General features: G+C 40.2%; 1 long non-coding RNA gene across 1 annotated transcript; it reads right to left on the bottom strand.

Moving 5' to 3' along the window:
- Positions 1–3,938: 3,938 nt before the first annotated feature.
- On the bottom strand, positions 3,939–7,059 carry LOC134479296 (uncharacterized). Its single transcript, XR_010052422.1, has 2 exons — positions 7,001–7,059; positions 3,939–4,582 (listed from the first exon to the last, which is right to left on the bottom strand). It is a non-coding gene; the product is annotated as an uncharacterized LOC134479296 (long non-coding RNA).
- Between the last annotated feature and the right edge of the window lie 13,260 nt (positions 7,060–20,319).

Raw genomic sequence — 20,319 nt, 5'->3', positions numbered from 1 at the left:
TCATCTTTGACTCCTACCTGGCCTTGAACTTAGACAATCTTCTTGTCTAGGCCTCCTGAATGTAAGAACTGTATGTGTCCACAGTTACGCCTGGCTAGAAAGAGGTTTCTTTATAAACATAGTTAAAATAGTAAAAAATATTACAGATATGCTCATATATATTAATTATATATAAGAAATGCAAATGCTAAGAAAATAAGACGTGTGTAATGTGAGTTTTCAGAAGCTTATGCAAGGAGTAAAAGAATTCTCTCTAAGAGACCTTGAGGACTAGTGTGCAAGGAGATGAAGGCCAAGTACTGGGTTGACACACTGTGAAGAGAGTGTTTGTGAACTTGTTGGGCACGAATCCTGGAACAGATTCTAGAATTCTGCTGGATATGACTTCCTTGGCTGGGCCCTGATTACAGTTCAGTACTTTGTTAGCAATATCCTGACCATTTGACCACCTAAGTGGTTTTCTTGTTGTTGGGGGTGGGGGGGGCATTGACTCATAAAATGATTATTAAATGGTGGTCCTCCCACACAGCAGAAAATACTCATCAACCAAGAAGAGTGAATGGCTGATGCACACAACAAAATGGGTGATCCTGGATGTATTATAAAAGGTCGTACATGCAGAGTTCCTTCTGATGGCATTCTGTAAAGTTCTAAGGCAGGAAAAAGACTATAATTTTTGTCAGTGAATTGAAGGCAGACAATGACTACAAGAAGACAGGATAGACTGTCACACTCGAGAGATCTGGCCCTGCTCCTGACCTGGACAGCCTGGTAGAGCTAGCCCTGGTGGCAAAGTTGCTGGTGAGCCAGTCCCCAGGGCATGAGAGCAAGATTGCTGCCCCTGCCCCTTGCCAGCTATAGCATGGGGCAGCTAGTCCAGGCAGGACTGCAGAGCTCACCCTGGAGATGCTGACATAGGATGAGTGGCAACCAACTCAGCTACCTTCTAAGCCCTGATCCATAGCTTTGTGTTGCCCCAGTCCACATCTACCACATATATGATTTTCTGGAGCATGTGAAAGGGTCCGTCTTGCAGATCCAAAGCAATAGGATCCCATGACACAGGGCAACAATAGGATGTCTGAGAGGAGTCCCAGTGAGGATCCAGCACTGACACTGTAGCAGAAGCTAGATCTTAGACCCAAACTGACGACTCAATTCAATGGACATTTTCAAGTAAAGATGTGTAGACAAAAGTTTACACTGTGTGACACACTGTGACCCATTATAGCTTTCATGACAAGATTTTTATTTTATCTTATTTTATTTTCTTTTAAGAGGCAGAGGGCAGATACAAAAGGACAGAGAGATCAGTGGGATTGGAGTACATGATGTAAAATTCACCAAAAAAAGGAATAAAAATTTAAAAAACACAGTAGAGCTCAATAAGATAAAAGAACTGTAGGTTATAACAGGTTATTTAATTGTGTTTGTCAAATCTTGTAAACTATATACTTGAAAGGATGAATTTTGCTCTTTGTAAATTTTACCTCAATAAAAAATATATTAGGAATCCATTTCATTACAAATCAAATGAGGAGACTGAGAGATGGCTCAATGGTTAAGAGCACTTGCTGCTCTTGTGGAGGACCTGGTTCAGTTCCCAGCACCTATATCAAACAGCTCACACTTCTGTAACTCCAGCTCCAGAGAATATCATGCCCTCTTCTGGCCTCTGCAATTACCTGTAGGTATATGAACAACATATACACATAAATTAATTTTTAAAACTGTAAAAAATAATATGTAAATAAGATAATAATAAACTCAGTAGATGTATTTATAAGGACACTTTACAGGTTGACTAATTTTTTAAAAGAATGGTTGATTTTTTTATTTTTTATTTAGGGTTTTTGGTATTTTTTCAGAAAGATTTGTTTTTATTTTAGGTGCATTAGTGCTTTACCTGTGTGTTCGTCTTGTGTTAAGGTGCTGGTCCCTGGAACTGCAGTTATAGCTATATGTAAGCTGACATGTGGGTGCTGGAAATTGAACCTGCGTCTTCTGGAAGGGCACTGAACCATCTCTCCAAACTCATAAATATTTTTGAAAGTCTATATGTACTTTGATAGCTGGCTCTTCCTCTGGCAGAATCGTTCATTTTAATGTCACTGGTGTAGACACTGAAAGATCTGCTACAGTCTGTTGACTCTTGAACCACTAAGACAGATCTGTAGTCTACCATCAAGAAGGTAAATATAGTGATTCAGGTTTAAGAATCACTGGCTCTAATTACTTAATGTAAAACTAACTCTAAAATACAGAATGTTCAATGCATACATGGAATTTTTCTTTTTCTAGGTGATATTGGGTTCAAGTAAACCTTAGGGGTAGCTCTAATGGAAGTGAAGACACAGGTAATGTACATTCTCTGGAGTTTGAAGAAGTGCTGTCCCCTCACTGACCATATCTGGTCAGGCCATGGTTAGGAAGAAATGAATGAGTGATACAGGGACGTGTATGTATATGATGTGTGTGTGTGTGGGGGGGTTGATGTCTGTCAGCAGTCAATCTATCTCTTAATCCCCAGGAGTACTTCCCTAAGATCATGCCCTAGACATTGATACAGAGCCATATATGGTCCTTTCCCATAAGTTTCCATAATTGTTTTGGTGTTCCTAAGTATTTGGGGAAATGTCCTGAGCCCCGTGCCCCCATCTCTGGCTCTTATCTCTGCAAGGCCACATGCATGGCCCCTGTCAAGAAGAAAAGCAATCACCTGTTCACCTCATTTGGCACATCTAGGTATCTTTCTGTTAACATCACTCATTCAAGAAGAAAAGATAGGATGCTTACAGAAGTTCTCATGAATCAAAGAGGTCAGAATTGCTCCTTACTGTGACTGTAACTTGGCTTTATTAATCCTTTTGGCTGTAGTGGTTAGGAAACCCTTTTCAAGAAATTGACTTAGTGTACCAGCTAGACAAGTTCTGTTTGAACTCCCACATCAATACAGCAAATAGAACACAGTCCTCTGAGATCTTGAAAGCACTCAACAAACAGATGAGGGTAATTTATAATGAGCTCAGTAATGTGGGGTAAGTATGCATGGTGGATACTACTAAAGGGATTCTGATGCACTCAAAAACCAACCTGCCCCCCTTGCACCCTTGTCCCACCTCCCCCTCCACCCTTACCCCAGCAAAAGGAAGCTGACCCATTGTCTCTTCAGCTTTATTGACACTATGAATTTGCTTTGGAACCTTGTCTGTCTCTCTATCTCCGCCTTTTCTCCTCATCACTATCGCAAACAGAATTGAGAAATGCAAGGTTTGGAGAGCTCTTGTAGAGAGTGTCATTTGCCCTTGTGGAAGCAAACAGCAGAGCCAATCAGCCTGAAATCTGAATTCTTTTAGACACATAATAGACCATTGGCTTATCAAAGCCTTTTATCTGATTGGGGGAAAAAAATCAAAGGTAAACTTCAGAGCTCGTGGAATTAAAAGACAAATGAGATGTCATAATTATCAAAGTGGCTAATTTAGAAAATTAAGCTGTTCACATAGGTGACATAATTGCTTGTCACAATCACTCTTTTTCTCATTAGCTTCTTCCATTCAGCACCTACACACTGTGGAGCAGTGTTTGGCCCTGCTCAACAGTGTGTGTGTGTTTGGAAGCTTGGCATATTTCACTCTTGTGTCCTCTAACAGATACTTGATTTCTGAACAGCATTTGTTTGTCTGTTTTTATCACAGAACATCTTCCTTTTACCATTTGATGTTTGGTTTTACTTTAAATTTGTTTGGAGTCAAACATTTTTAAAATAATCAACAGGATTTATAGAGTTATTAGGATGCATTAAAATTCTTTGGAAAGCACTAAAGGCTTTAATATAAAGCCTTACTTAAAAAAAAACAAAACAAAGGATAAATAGAATTTGTCTTTGTCTTCCCAAATTATAAATAGAAGAAAAAGAAACATATTTTCACGGCATCCTTTTGTTTTGTTAGCTTAATGGTTTATTGTTTGATTCCTATAATCCCGCCTAATGTAAGTAAACTTAGTGTAGAGGAATTAGTTACTTATAAGATCAGCTGTTATCTGTCAGCAGGTTCAGAAGTTATTAAGGGTAACGTCTAAGGAGAAAAATGAGCAGCGCTTTCTATATCTTTCTGAAGCACATCACTGGGAAGGATGAAATGGGTGCCAGATAGAGAAGGCTGGTTGCCTGGAATAGCCTGAGCCTTCTTGCCTCCATGAGGAAAGATGTGGTTTCTCAATGGTGTGTCTCACTTCAGCTGTTGAATGGCTTCATGGCCAAGCATCTTCCAAAGCTTCCTTCTCACTCCATGGCTGAAACAGCACAAGGCAGAGCTCCTGGTTCCTTCAACCTAATCATCTTAATCTGCATATAGCTTCAATGAGTTTGCTCTTATGTCTGGTTGAATTAAAGAACGATCTTCTGGTGGCCAGTTCAGGGGCACCCTCTGAGAAATGATCAAGGTATCTATGATACCTTCTGGCTAGGATCTGGTTTCACTGACAAAGCGGCATTTGTGTGATTTTTAAAGGGTTGTCTTTGGGTATTCTCTGACAAGCCTGAAGAAATGCTCTCTTCAATGGCGATCAAAGGCAGCATCTGTGGATGAATAGAAAACATGTTTTGTTTATATGTAATAGTCCAAATTTCCCAGTCTCCTTTTTTAAGGCCCATATATTGACACAGTTACAAGTAATTCTATTGTGTGTAATTATGTGAATTTTAAGTTTCTGTTCTTATTTTCTCTCTTAAGCCTCAGAATTGCCCAAACAAATCTGTTTGTCTAGTCTTTATTTAAATAACATATATTAGGGGTTTAAGTAACATATAAGATACACTGTTAAAAGGGTAACCATGTCATAATTGTTTCAAAAAAAATTAGAATCCAAATGTATGAGGCTTTGATTTACTAGAGGTGTTCACGTTAAAGACAGGTCTCCTAGCAACAAGAAATCTCCCTGAGTTTATTCTGAAATTTAGGTTTGGAGACAATTGTTAAATTGTCTCCTGGGTCTCCTTCTGAGGGGATGTTCCTTCAAAATTTACACTGTTAGTCAAAATAGTCCATGGCTGTAAACCCAGCACTTGGAGAGGTAGAGGCAGGAGGATTAAGAGTTCAAGGCTAATTTCTGATACATAAAGAATTTGAGCTCTCTCTCTCTCTCTCTCTCTCTCTCTCTCTCTCTCTCTCTCTCTCTCTCTCCATGTATTTTTGGCTGGCAAGATAGCTCAGTAGATAAGAGTGTTTGCTACTGAGACTGATAACCTGAGTTCAGTCCTTGAATCCCATATGGTAGAAGGGGAAAAGCAACCTCCGGTATTCTTCCTCTCCCCTACACATAATGCACACAGACACAAGTATTTCAGTCATCAATTAAATAAGTCTTAAAAGTTTGCATCAATCACAGCATTCTTGCTTTTTAGCTGTATTGTTAAAACATTTTTTATCGTTAAGACCAAAACTAAACCTACCAATTTAAAATGATCAACTGCTCCTAATGAATGAAATCTATTCTCAGCAGTCCCTTTCTAGCTGAGGTCCATTCTTGGGCACATTCTGTCTGTCTCACCAGAACATCAAGCCCTGAGTTCCTTTCCAGACTATTCATGATCCTCCCAGAATTCATCCCCATCCCTCCACTGAAATCAGAGTGCTTTGTGAACAGGAACACACAGGTCAACAAGCATTATTTATGTTGGAGTTTTTAACCCAGTGATCAGTATTGAGGCTCTTTTCATGGGAAAAGAACAAGAGCTCTGTAAGACTCTTCCAGACAATATACTCCAGCAGATTCAAGGGTCAAGGGATAGGCTACAGATTGTCTACGCTATGGTGCATTAATATATCCAGTATTGAGGTTTGTTAATAAAAGGGATCATTCCTCAGGGCAATGCAAACAAGGTTACACAGGTGGGACATTTGCTACAAAATCAGTTTCACTTGACAATCCATATTAAACGTCTCTCAAACTGAGAGAAGATTGTGTGCAATTAGCCTCTGTTGACATAGTGCCTCTGTCAAAGCTTTTTCTTTTGCAGAATGGAAGCTATGGTATGGATTACTCTACAAAAGAGCTAAACCAGGGAATTTATTTTTGTTTATGCATCTAAGGTAGAATTGCTACTACTACGGGAGAAACCCTGCAATCTCAGGAGAGTATGGACAGGTTTCCAGTTGAATTTACTTAAAATCATCACATGGGAAGGAAGGCCTTTATTTCAGTACTAGTGTTCTTTAAGTAAGCTGACAGAGCAATTGATTTACTAATTAGTATTAGTTATTGTGTAAATTATTAACATTGATTTATATTTGCTTAGAAATATACAGCAAATCCTGAAAACCTGAAGAATCTCTGGTTAAAGTCTCTGTTTTGTTTTTCCTGGTTCTTTATCTTGGTTTCATGTTGATGCTATGGGAATAATTGGCTCTAGCCCACAATACCTAGCCCACACTTCCACTCCATACCTTATTGTACAGACTTCAATTAGCGGTCCATGAACCCATGGTTGGGACCCTTCTGCCATCATCCTGCTTGCACTTGTGAAGCTCTGTCCCTCTGGTACTGCTAGCTTGAATATCCAATATTCCACAGGTAAAAGCTGAGCAAAGATGTCGACCTCCCTGACCTTAATGTCCCTTTCTGCTGTGTGCCTCTCAAATCAGTGCTCACTAACCGTTAAGAAAGTGTCAGAGTGTCCACTAGCAGCACCCAGAATTGAATTCACTTCTGAATGACTTTCTTTTCAGCTTCATCTGCCTTTCCTAGATTATGATCTTCACATGTAAGCCAAAGAAGATCCTATTCTGGTTCCAGAGACCTGTGCCTAGACTACTTAATGTGGCAAAGAAAGCCAAAACTAATTTTTTACCAATTTGAGAAATTAAAGGTTTTATGATGAGAAAATCATCATGGGCTGCTGGGGAGACTCAGTGAAATCTTCAGGATCCTCAAACACAGAAGAGAGAGAGGAAGAAAAGGAGTCTAAGTGTTGGGAATGTGAAATGACTCAACTTACCCTTGTGGATTTTGTAGAAGGTGCAGAGGGGAACAAAGATAGAAAGTCACCGGCAGCCTGGAAAAGGAGAAAGAGAGGAAGACAGACCTCAGTTAGAACCTTCTAAAGATTTATTTATCTATTATTTATATGAGTACATTGTAGCTGTCTTCAGGCACACCAGAAGAGGGCATCAGATCTCATTATAGATGGTTGTGAGCCACCATGTGGTTGCTGGGATTTGAACTTCTGGAAGAGCAGTCAGTGCTCTTAACCGCTGAGCCATCTCTCCAGCCCAGTTAGAACCTTCTAGAAGGAATGAAGTTCTACTGGTGTTTATTTATCTTTTTAGTTATTTGGGCAGTGCTTGGAATCAAACCCAGGCCGCCATACAAGCCAGCATCACTGAGCTACACCCTGGTGCTTTGATTTTCAAGCCAATAAGACCTCTGGGAGCTCTGACACACAGAACTACTAGGATAACAAATTCATGTTGTTTGAAGCCACCGGGTTGTGGCCATTTGTTACAGCAGTGATTAAAAGCTCATACAAGCTCAGAAAGTTTGCATCATAGTATAACCGGGCCTCAGTCTTCTGAGGGCCCACTTGTATTGGCTTCCCCAGCCCAGGGGGCATCTCAGTCTCAGAGAGTGGTTATTTTCTGTGGTCGTTCTTTACCAGGGACTTTTGACTTGAGGTGGAAAAGTACTGTGTCACAGCAAGAATTTGTCTCCCAGAACAACAAATACTCTTCCTAAATAAGCTTTGTTCTCCCTCATTACAAACTTCCTCTCATTCCTTAACAGTGGAGACAAACGTATGGGTCGGATCCACAAAAGCTGGGGCAAATATTTAAACTGGCACAGGTCCAAATGAAAATCTCTACCAAGAACTTTTGAGTCATTTACTTTCTTCTCATTTCCTAAAGTTCATGTTATACAAATGACTTGATTTGTTGAAAGTGTTTATAACTTGCAGTAGGTGTATTGTAGTTATTATAAATAAAATATAGGATTGGAGAGATGGCTCAGCAGTTAGGAGCATGCACTGCTCTTGTTAAGGTTCTGAGTTCAATCCCCAGCACCCAATATGGGTAGCTCACATCTCCCTATAACCAGCTCTAAGGGAATCTAATGCATGGCTTCTGTAGGCAACTTCACTTGTGTGAACCCACTGGCACACAGATGTGTGCATACACATAATTTAAATTTTTAAAAATGAAATGAAAAAAATTTTCTCTATCCAGAAAAAAAATTTACACACAAGTGACATCTTTTAAAAATTTAGAACTTAAGAGAAGAAAAGAAATGAAAATAAATAAAACAAGACCTAATGTCGGAAAAGGGACAGGCACTCTAGGAGGAGTGGAAGGAGAAAAGGGATTATAACTTCATACCATCGCATATGGTATGAAAATCTCAAAGAAGAAATAAGAGAAAAGGGGTTGGGGAGTAGAGAGATGGCTCAGTTAAGAGCACTGGCTGCTCTTCCAGAGGACCTGGGTTCAATCCCCAGCACCCACGTGGTGGCTCACAGCTGTCTGTAACTACCAGTTACATGAAGGAAAAACACCAATGTACAGGAGATAAAAATAAATAAAAAAATTTTAAACAGAAAAAAGAAACAGGAAGTCTAATTTCTGTTGTATCATATACCAAAAAGTACGTGTATATTTGTTCAATAGTATTATTTAAGCATTTACTATGGGCACAATTTGTTCTATGTTTAGAAATATGGAGGCATATGGGCTGGTCCCTGCCACTTCCTGACAAGGACTTACAGCCAGAAACCTCACATGCTGACCAAGTTTTCCATGTTCTCTGCCACACAGCAGTTTTGGTAATATATCATTATTATATGAACATGTGCACCTCTTCCCCAATCCATTTTATGAAGACAAAACCTGACAGGATCTTGACCAGTGACATTTTCTGCAATACCAATCAGATGTGATTCATTGTCAACTGAAAGCTAAATAAAGATGGAATTCTTTCCTTTCAGATGCTGTAGGACTCTCACTACAGGAATGTTTCTGATCTAATTTAATGTCAATGAACTGTTTCAAATAAAGTGAATCTTTAAACAGTAGTCCTACGTCAGAATACACCCATTTTCCCTAATTAATTTTGACTTTGATGGGTCACCCTTAAGAACGCCACATTCTCTGGGAGGAGAAAAAAAAATCTTTAGAGGAAAGAAATCATCTTGGTGAAGAGACATCTGCTGCTGTCTGCTCATTTATTTATTTCCTGCCTTGTTCCAGGACTGATTTCAGGCAGCCCATTCTGCCTAAGTTCCTAGAACTTGGTTAATTAAATCTTCCTAAAATGTAAATTAAAAATGCAATAACATTATTTGACAAATGGGATCAAATTATTATCATCTTTTGAATAATTACGTGATTGGGAATGTCTACATCATATTTATCTAATCTGCAATTAAATCATTTATATGTGCAATTAAATCATTTATATCTACAATCCATAAATTCGCCTCATCAATAATGGGAAATGTGGCCAATGGCCAAGTGTGTTGCAAGAACAAAATGGCCTGTGTCAGGAGGAAGGGTCACCAATGATGTTCTAATTGAAATGCCGGCAAATTAAACAAGGGCATAACTCATCCTTTCAGCTAGCAAGTGACACACTATTTTATTTACCCTTTCTACAAGTTCTGTAACACACGCTTGCCTCTTGCCTCCTGGCAATATCATTGTGAATCACTGAAGTGGTGGCTTCAAAGGTAGACCATAGTTTCTAAGATCTATTGAGGGAGTGTCTACCTGACTGTGTAAACCTTAATTAGCAATGTTACCCTACATTTCCAGGTGCAATTCACACCCTTTCAGAAAATATTTACTAATCACTTAACATGTGGAAAATATCTGCTAAGTCATGCATAGCAGGGGCACAATTTGTGTATGAATTATACAGACTGCAAGTTGTCCCCTTCTTTGTAACATCTAAATAAACTCCAACCTGTTTATGAACTTCATACCTAAGAAAGTAGCAACTTTGACCACTTCTATTCCTCTTTCATCAGAGAAAACTCCAAAGGGCTTAATAATATTTAAATTGGCAGAAACTCTGAGCCATTGAGCTACCATCCATCCACAAGCTCATGTTCTCTGGATTCTAGCAGCAGTCTGTTTGCCATGATTTTTGTGGACAGAAACCTTTGCATGGAATAGAGACCCTCATCTGATGCCTAACTGCAATCTTCTAAGGTATACAAGATAGCCAGCTACCTTCTCAAAGTGATGAAGGGAACAACAGTGAGGGTATAGTGAGTCACTTAAACCAATAGACTTCAAACTCTTCCCATTGTGGAGCAAATTTCTTCCTTCTCTCCCTGACAGATGAAGAAATAATTGTTTCTCCAAGATAAGTAAGTCTTGACATGGGTGAATTTAGACTTGTAGAGATGCACAGAAACCTTGTTGACACAAAATAGTTTCTTCTTCTTCTTCTTCTTCTTCTTCTTCTTCTTCTTCTTCTTCTTCTTCTTCTTCTTCTTCGTCGTCTTCTTCTTCTTCCCCTCCTCCTCCTCCTCCTCCTCCTCCTCCTCCTCCTCCTCCTCCTCCTCTTTTTCCTCCATATAACCATGATAATAGACTCAGTGTTCTTCTATTTCCTCATTTTCAAACCAAGGACCACAGAGGTACCTAGCTACCAGGGCCTTATAGGGCTTGAGAATTGCACAGAAACAGGACCTAATTTATCAAATATTATTGGCTTAGTAATTAACAAAAGGAAGAAAAGGAATTCAGCAAACCAATGTAAGATTTACCTAAAACTGAATTTAGGATCCAGAACAAGGAACATACAAAAGGTTTCATTGTTTATCAGTAATACCTAGCAGCCCCCAAATCTGAAAGAATATTAAAGGCATTCCTTGCAACAGCACCAAAACTTTTGTCATGTAGTTTTTATTCCTTTGAGTAACATAGATTTCTTTGCTCTTAAGCAGGTGTAAGGACAGCTATAGAAACCCAAGTGGTTTGCACAGTTACATATCCAGATTTACTTTTACAAGCAGAAAGTGACATCTTGTTGACATGTGTTGAAAATATACACAAGCATAGGAGGCTGCCTGCGCCAAACCACAGCCCAGAGAAAATCTGGCTCTGAGAACGATAGACTTTCCACAGCACCCAGAAAGACTACCCCAGTGAGGGGGAAGAAACAGCTTGCCAACACTCACAGGAAACCAGAAGGAAAGCTGTGGCTGCGGCTGAGTAAACTCAGTTGTTGCTTAATCCACTTGGTGAGATATTGATTCATGGTCGTCTCTACAGCTCATTTCTGTCAGCCATCTTCGGCATTCAACTTCCTAAATTCATTTTGAAATGCAAGTCAACCTTCTCACTGTCTTGCTAACCATATCCCACTTCAGGAGCTTTCCCATTTTAAAACAGGAATTTGGATATTAAAATTAAATATATATATATATATGTATATATATATATATATATATCTGCAATGTTTTTGCATGTTACATATTTAAACTTTAGTAATCCCCTGGGAGAATGGAGCATGATTTACTAATCCAACCAGCTTCTCAGGAAGCAACTGCTCTGCCCTCAGACACAGTGACAGAGACAGGTCGGAACCAAAGACACACACACACACACACACACACACACACACACACACACACACACACACAGAAAAACATGCTTAAAGCTGATGGAAGCGATGTAGCCAGATCATGACCAAGAAACCCGGCCCTGGCCTATGGAGACTCAACGCAAATACACAATGAGTTTCATGAATCAGAAGGTAAACTAGAGATAAGTAGATAGGTCAATGGAGAAAATGATTAGTGGATGTAAACAAGGTGTGAGCAGGAAAAGTTCCTTCTAAGCAATCAGAAGGGAAAAGAAAATGTCTTACATAATCTTGATCTAGGTTTCTCCCGGTCGCAGTATGCCAAACCAGACAGCATTACGCCGGTTCTTGGCTCTAAGGCGTGTATGAAGATGAACTCTCCATATGGAATCTGCTTTCATACGTTAATGGCAAACATTCTGATACACTGGGATCAAGGTTCGCAGGTGAGTGGCATTGCAAGAAGTGCAACATGCCTAGGACACAGTCAAGAGAAGTAAGAAAGGAAGGAGGGCAGAGAGAGGGTTGCTTTGATTGTCAATTTAAGCATGTGACTGATCCATGGCTGTAGAACCTGAGAGATATGAACAAGGGAATGGATGCCAACGAAGCTGGACTAGGAAACCCTAGGCCCATATATTACCAACCGCTCACTCTGAGAAACTCATGGTCTTGGCAGCTGGGCTGGAAATCTTACCAAAGCAGCCTGCTAGCCAAAATTTGCTTGAAGACCCTCTATGTCTGTCAATTCAATGTTAACATGTCATAAACTTCCCAACCCCTATACAAACCTGCCTCTGCAAATTCCACTTTGAAATAACTCAACTCAGACCATAGGATCCTGTAAGTAGCCTAATTGGAGCTTGGCTCCAATTAGAAAGACAGAGTAAGGCTTGAGAGATGGCTCAGTGGTTTAAGAGCACGGACTGCTCTTTCAGAGGTCCTGAGTTCAACTCCCAGCAACCACATGGTGGCTCACAACCATTCATAATGAGATCTGATGCCCTCTTCTGGTGTGTCTGAACCAGCTACAGTGTACTTATATATAGTAAATAAATAAATCTTTAAAAAATAAAAAAAAGAAAGAAAAGTTAGAGTAGTAAGCTTTTTGGTAGTGGATGTTCTCTTCCTGGACTGGCATGGCAATGTGAGCTAGAGTTAGAACTCAGACAGGCTTTGTCATATAACTTACTGGAACACAGAGCTTCTCACAGGTCTGTACATTGTTCTAGTGGCCAGTGGTTCTCTTACAAGGACTTGAAGAGTGTTCAAAATATAATTATACTCTTGGTGCATCAAGTCTGCGTGACCCCTCTCTAAGAGTCTTTTGGCTTTGGTTCTCAGTAAGAGGCAGAAGTCTTTGTGGACCCTCGGTCTCTAACATGACGGCAAATTGGGCATAAATCGTTGTTATGTGTCAAGATCCCCTTTCAGGCCTTCCTCAAGTCAGATTTCCATTTCCGTTTCATGGCACAATAGATAATTTAGAAAGGACGTCTTTATGAGATTTCTTTTCCTCTTTAGAAGTTAAAAAAGAAAAGTTAACTTCTCAAGTTTAAAAAAAAAACATGTTTCAGGTAGAGGTGAAAGAAGGCTTTTCAGAGTAAAATTGGGAAGCCATGTAGAGCAGGAGCAGAGGAGCCAGCAGGAGGGAAACATCAGGCAGTCGGGCAGGTGGCCCATCTGGCACATAAGCTGCGTGTCTTGCCATGATAATTGATAGGAATTACACCTGTTGTCTTTATAGTTTCAGGAACTGTCAATCTTAAAGAGATGGGATCCTGCATTCATATCAGCACAATTCAAAGGAAAACCTGAGGTTGAGGCTTTAGTGGAGAAAGAACTACACTCTGCTACCTTCTGTGAGGACCAAGGGCCTGGTACAGGCACAAACCCAAAGCCATATGCACTCTACTGTTGATGAGAAAATGAGTCAAGTGCAATTTGTATCAATGCTCAGACTCTTACTAAGGCTGAAAAGCTGTCTGTAGGACCCTTGACAGGGACATTCTTTCAGGTGTGGCTTTTGATGTTCTGCAGTCTTGGCCCATGGCAGTTTACTAATGCATTCTTGTGGGACAATACAATTTGCTTTTGTAGTGTGGTCTTCTTCATGGGTTGATGAAGCCTTAAGGGGGTGTGGAGGGGGATTACCAAATACTAACAAATTCTCTGTGACTTGGGAGATCAGAGGGCTTAGATGGGGCATTGATTACCAGGAAGGTTCTCAATCAAGCTTGTTAAGACATCACAGCAACAGACATGTTCCAATTAGGGAGGATTAAAAACCTGGGCACATAAACTGGAAATGTCTCACATGACACAGGGGTGTGGAAAGGGTTTATGGAGCTGTCAATTAATCAGTCAGACAGCACTAGTCATTCAAGTGTAGGCAGACAGAGTTACAGGCAAGACTGAGTGGTAGACAGGTAGCCTGCATTGACCCGAAGCCTCTCATGCTGATTCTCTTTTGCTGGGCTGGGAATGGCAAAAGAAAACAGAAGCTGCGATTTGCTCTGGGAATTAGAAATATTCAAATAATAAATCAGATATACCTATTTCCCAAGTTAGGACCAGCGTCACCAGTCTAAGATTCCACCCATGTGACCTAAATGTTAGGCTAAACTAGGAAGAAAAAAAAAAAAGCCCTTACTTTTAGAATTAAAAATAAATAAATAGATAAGTAAACAGGAAAGGGGAATCAAAAAAGATATGGGCAAAAAGCATTAGTAAAAGAAAACAGAATGCTCAGAAGTCTAGGTATTTGGGACCTGGAAAGATGTTGTAATGATTATCCAAGATTTCATCCTCTGTAGAAACGGACCAGGAAATCTGCACAGAGCTGGTGTCACCAGCTGACCCAGAGCTGAGCCAAAGTCAACACAGACAAGAATACTAGAAGAGGAACCCCAGTTACCATGTCTAGAGAGAGAACAAGCTGGTAAGCCTATTCGAGTTGGGAAAATGTCATGTTGTTAGAGTAATTCTTTATCTCTTGTTTAAAGCATTGGACACAGGCTGAGATTAGGCTCAACGATGAGTGTTTTTCTAGCATGTGCAGGACCATGAACCTGATCCCTAAGATTACAAATAAACATACACAAGAAACTGTGCAAGTTTCTTATTAGGCAGATTCTGGTGTGCCTCACAGTGGCCCATCTACACTGAACTGGAGCTGAGAAATCTGTCTCCTTAGCTTTTTTTCATTGCATAGCCTAGTAGACCTCACCCCAGTGTAGACCCATGCTAAGTTGATGTTCTGACAGCAAAACCATCCAGAGAAGACTCTCAGATGAGCATGATCACTGACTCTTGAGAAGATTTTGGTTGGTGCTTTGACCTTAAGGCATTTCTATTGGTGAGTTATAAAAAAAAAATTACTCTATCCGGAGCAAGCAGGACACAGGGCCCAGCACCAGTGCCCTGATTTCCAAATGGTCTTACTGTTGTTAGCCAAGCAGCTCTCACACGTGAACAGCCAGGGCAAGCACGTTTGCTTTATTTTAAGGTGGAGTATTTGTTTTGGGTAATGGGTTATTAAATAGATATGTATCGTTTATTTCTGAGCATTGTTTTATTGAGTATGACTCATAGCACATCAACAACCACTGAAAATGCACTTGCTCTTCCTTGAGGGCTGCTCATTCTGTTGTGAATGACTTGCTGAGCGGGAGAAGCCAGTTGTAGCAGACCTGCTTTCTCAGGGCTGTAATATTTTATAAGAGCTGCCTTATAAAGATTTTGTAAATTACTCATAAATCTCTTCTTGGAGTTCTGCTAGTGTTCCAGGTCCCCGTGGCCCTTCTGGCTAAGAGGGTGCTCATGAAAGGGACTCTGAAAGGTGTCCTTCTTCACATTAAGTGTGTGTGTGCACAAGGAGATTCTGGTGTGTCCTTTGAAATGACAGTATTAATTAGGCTTTGGTGCTGTTGGGATTTGGGTGTTGTGAGGGAGGTCTCACAGATGAAAATATAAAGAAAAGAGAATCCCCAGTTAATCTCTAACTTTTAGAGAATGTGTAGTTGTATTCAGATAAACTCTGTGTGTGTGTGTGTGTGTGTGTGTGTGTGTGTGTGTGTGTGTGTGTGTAAATTAATGGAAGTAAGTGTGAAATTCAACCTGGAAGACAATTACTCTGATTGTTAAAAAATATATTTACTGTATCATTTGTACTTTAATGTGTATCTAGATGAAAAACATGGGTTCTTGGCTACGGTATAATACTGTCAGGTTTTTCATTTAGGGAAGGGCACACACAGCCAAGTTCTGAAGGTCTGCATCAAGGATACTGACATAATTTTCAAAGTCACCCGTAATGCTGTGGCACCTCCCCTCTCCATAAAACCCCAGGGGTTGACACCAGCACTTCTCTCCCTAATCTCTCCCATGCATAACAATGCTGCAACCAGCCTTCCTGGGGATTTGCAAGTACTGCGGAGCAGAAGTGGGTTTTGCAAATGAGGTGGGGGTGATGTAATTTATTGCTGATACTGTTTCACCTGCATTTAGTTCCACTGACAGGGCAAACCCTGCGGCCAATTGTCCTTATTATAGCCACTGTGTATTTCTCCCCAGTACACTTGCACAGGGGGAAGACGTGAGCATGGAGCGTACTTAACTGCCAAGCTGAATGGCTCTGTAATGTAGCTTCAGTGTGGCATAAATTAAGCTGTCATTTTTTTGGCAGCAAGTGCAGAGAGGCGATTTTCCTGTACTGTAACATTTGAAACAACAATTTTCTGGCTCCAGTACTGACTGACAGTTCTGTGTGATACATTCTCAATGTGGAGTGTGCTTCAGGCTGCAGCTGGAAACAGCCTCTGGGGCAAGGTATTGTCTCTATTAGCAAATCCTGGCTGTGGTTGCCCTAGCACACATTTTCACAACTCCTGATGCTGCCACTCAGCAAAAGAAGGCTGCCACGAAGCCAGGCAAAATAGCTCTGGGTGTCTGTCAGCCTTAGCAAAGATGTGGAGCAAGCTTCACTATGCAAAACAGTCTTTGATCATGACAATCAGATTGTGTGTTCTAGGTGCTAGTTAGAGAACTATGCTGTACCTTTCTTCAAAGTGGAAGATTTTCCTGAGGTGGGCTCTGAGTTTGTGGATCGGAAAGACTGAGGTGTCCTACCAGGGACTTCCTAAGGGGGATTGGCAGGCCTTGTATCACTCTGTTCCCGGTTAGTAGAAGGCTAGCTCCACGGAAACAGAATGTTAATAAAGGTAATGAGGGAGTCAACAGGAGGGTGTTTGGAAGGGGCACAGCAAACAGCTCTTTCTTTAAATGTCTTCTGTGCCTCACTTCCACTCTCCCACCCTTGGAAGGTGAGTACAAAGCAGTACCCATTATATTTGCCAAATGCCTTGAATACATAGAAAGGGCAGAAAAGGTTACCTTGGAAGCAGTCAAAAGAGTAACATTGTAATCACGTCATTGCAGCAGGGAGAAATAAGTTATGTTAACCCTGAACTTGCATCCAGACTGCTGCTGGTATCCTGGTACAAATCGCTGCTCCCCACACTACTAAAGCCAAAGCTGTAACCAATTCAAGCTTAGACAACATCATTGCCTTACCCTGTTCCAGAACCTGCTGAGGTCATATTTCCAAGGCTTTTCCAAGAATAATGAATGACTTACTTCCCTGGGTTGGTAGAGTCAAGCTGTTTGTGGAGTAGCCTGTCTCCCGTCAGCAGGCTTTCTCTTGCATAGAATTAAAGTTTCCCTTATGTTAGTTACATTGGGTCTGGTGCTTTATGAGGAAAAGTCAACAAATTTTCATAAGCGCTCTCATCAAATTACATACGGAGGCTGGCTGCTCTCAAGGTCGGGTATCTTGACTTCTATTATGTTTCCTGTTATTTTTCTGAGAAGCCTTCATTTACTTGTCCTAACAGTTAATACGTGTTGTATATGAGTATATCAGTTAAAAATGCATTGCTTATCGATAGGATCACCACGTACAACAAAAGGCACACCCTCCACCTCATCCTCTCCAAGGCCATGTATGGCAGCAATGCTTCTCACTACACCCAGCCACCGTTACTATTTTCTTCACAGTTGACTTAAGTGACTTTCTCTACAGGAAAGGTCACCTCATCCCTCTTCTTTCTGATAATTCTCAGCTCAGACAGACAGCTTCTTTGACCAAATCTAGGAGCTAAATTTGGGTTAGGCATCTTTAATCTCTCCTAAGACTCTTGTTTGTGTAGCTCTTTAGGTTTTGTTTCGTTTCTAGTGATACATTTTAGACTTTTTTTTTAATAGATACAAACTGTACTTTTCTCCGTCCTGCCACAATACAGGGTTGATGGGTATTTAGCACATCCTTAACTAAATGAATGGATAAATTTATGGTTATCGTCTTCATCATACATCCACAAGTCATAAATCTCCAATATCAAGAGGGGGAAAAAATCCTCCCTGATAATGGCTCGTTTCACTTTAGCTGGTGTGAGTGTGAAGAATTACAATATAGGTCATTCACATTATATTTCCTTTATGATCTCCTATCACAATCAATTTGTTACTATTGCTTCAACTTTCTGCACTGTAGCCCATGTTCAGCCATGTTCAGCAGGCTCCTGAATGTTTCCCTGCTGTGCATAATATTCTCTATTCTCTGCGGCTTTTTTCTGCAATTTGCTGAGCTATGCTCATCCATATTGAATTTTCATTTGGCTTATTCTAAGCCTCATTATGAGCTTGTCAAAACCAATTTAAATTCTCAGGCTAGATTTGAGGTTCTGTGTTCTGTGTATCCATGAGAGAATAAAACAGGGATAACACAGGTGAGGAGAGACCACGGAGGAAAATGAGTGAATTGCTCTTCAGGCTCTGCCCTCAGCCCTGAACCACATCCATTCTGACTGGCTGGGGATGGAAAGACGAAACAGAGGCGTTGTTCTGCTCCAGAGCTCAGCATTTACCAGCTATGGGACATAGTATAACTCACACAATCACTTCTAATCCTGGTAATATTCACGCTACATAGAGATTTCATGCAATTGTTGATTCTGTGATAATGCATATTTATAAAAGGTCTGATAGCTGGGGAAGATTGAATTAGAAGATTTTTGTTGTTGTTGTTCTTATTGCTCTGGACTCAACAGATGTTTTGATTCACAACTGATGGAAAATCAGTCTCTGTTAGTTCTCCATGATTTTCTTTTCTTCTCATCATGATAATCTGCATAAAAATTCTTACCCTGGAAAAGTCATGAAACCAAGGACTATGGCAAACCAGCAACCAAATAAACAAGAAGAGGAACAACTCATGTATCTTACCTCAAAAACTTAAATACAAGTACCCACAAGGTAAATGCCAAGCAAGCGTTCCCGTGATTACTAGCTAGAATAGGTCTGGGGATCTAGAGCAGTTTCACACAAAAGGTTATTTCAACAAGGAATTTGAACTTTTGGTAGAATTCTAATCAATGGAGGAAGGAAAGGCTGCCCTGCCTTTTTTTTTTTTTTTTTTTTTTTTTTTTTTTTTTTTTTTTTTTACAAAGCTCAAAGGTATGATTGTGTTCACTGCTGCATTCCTTAATAATGGCCAAAATGCGGAGACAATGTGTGTCCACACCTTCTATATACAACAGAAAATTTAACTCTATAAGAAAGGACATCCTGCAATATGGCACAACACGGGTAAACCTTACGATGTAGCGCTAAGCAAAATGAGAAAGTCATGAAAGGATCAATAGGTAATTTCTCATTGGTAAGTAAAACCAATGAATTGAATTCATAGAGAAGGAAGCCCAGTCTGGGGATGGGAATGTCGAGGGTTTGATGGATAGAGAATCTCACTTTGAGGGGAATGAAAAGTGTTCAGGTGGTAACTACAGGATGGTAAATGTGCTTATTGCAACAAAACTGTCCACTCAAAACCATTAAGTTGCCAAGTTTCTTTTTGTTTATTTGTTTTTGGTTTTTGGTTTTGTTTGTTTTGTTTTGTTTTGTTTTTGTTTTCGTGACTTGGTTTCTCTGTATACTCTTGGATGTCCTGAAACTCAATACATCATCAGGCTGGCCTTGAACTTACAGAGATCTGCCTGCATCTGCCTCCCAAGTGCTAGGATTAATGCACACACCATCAAGCCCAGATTAGATTGGCAAATTTTATGTTCTGTGTTCCCTACCATAATTTCTTTAAAAAGTTCATAAGCAGAAAAGTACAAATTATCCAAAATAGATGGATTTGACTAAAATACAAGTTGATAGAGTATTTGAAGATAATGTAGAAAACAGTCCAGATGGGACCACAGAAAGTCTTTAATGGACAGCAAGTATGTGCTGATAAAGAGTCATCCTGGGGTCTGGATGGAAAGAAGGGACATGGTCAGAGTTATGTGTGGTCACATGACCTTACTATGGTATATGGGCTAGCCTGGGCATCAGGATGGTGAAAGGGATAGACCAATGTGACCTTATGTGATACTGGAGAAGACTGTCAAGTCATAGAAGATAACTGGTTACAGAAAATATGACATTGATTGACAAATGTCTGAAGAGTAAAGACTAGGACATAGATAAATTAAGCATGTGCTTAGGGTCTTAAGGTCAGCAGTGTTATCCGCAGGGCCAATATTGGGAGCGAATATAACAAAAAGAAAAAAAAATGTGACAAACCCAGTCAAACTATATTGAGTTTGAGAAGATGGGAAACTGTGTAAGAGAAAATAGCCAATAGGCCATTAGCGCACTTACTGTGCTAAACACCTGAGATCAATC

Source organism: Rattus norvegicus, chromosome 6 (genome assembly GCF_036323735.1).
Source record: "Rattus norvegicus strain BN/NHsdMcwi chromosome 6, GRCr8, whole genome shotgun sequence".
Classification (NCBI taxonomy): Eukaryota; Metazoa; Chordata; class Mammalia; order Rodentia; family Muridae; genus Rattus; species Rattus norvegicus.
Note: the sequence above shows the minus strand (reverse complement) of the source record. Positions and strands in the feature narration are given on the sequence as shown.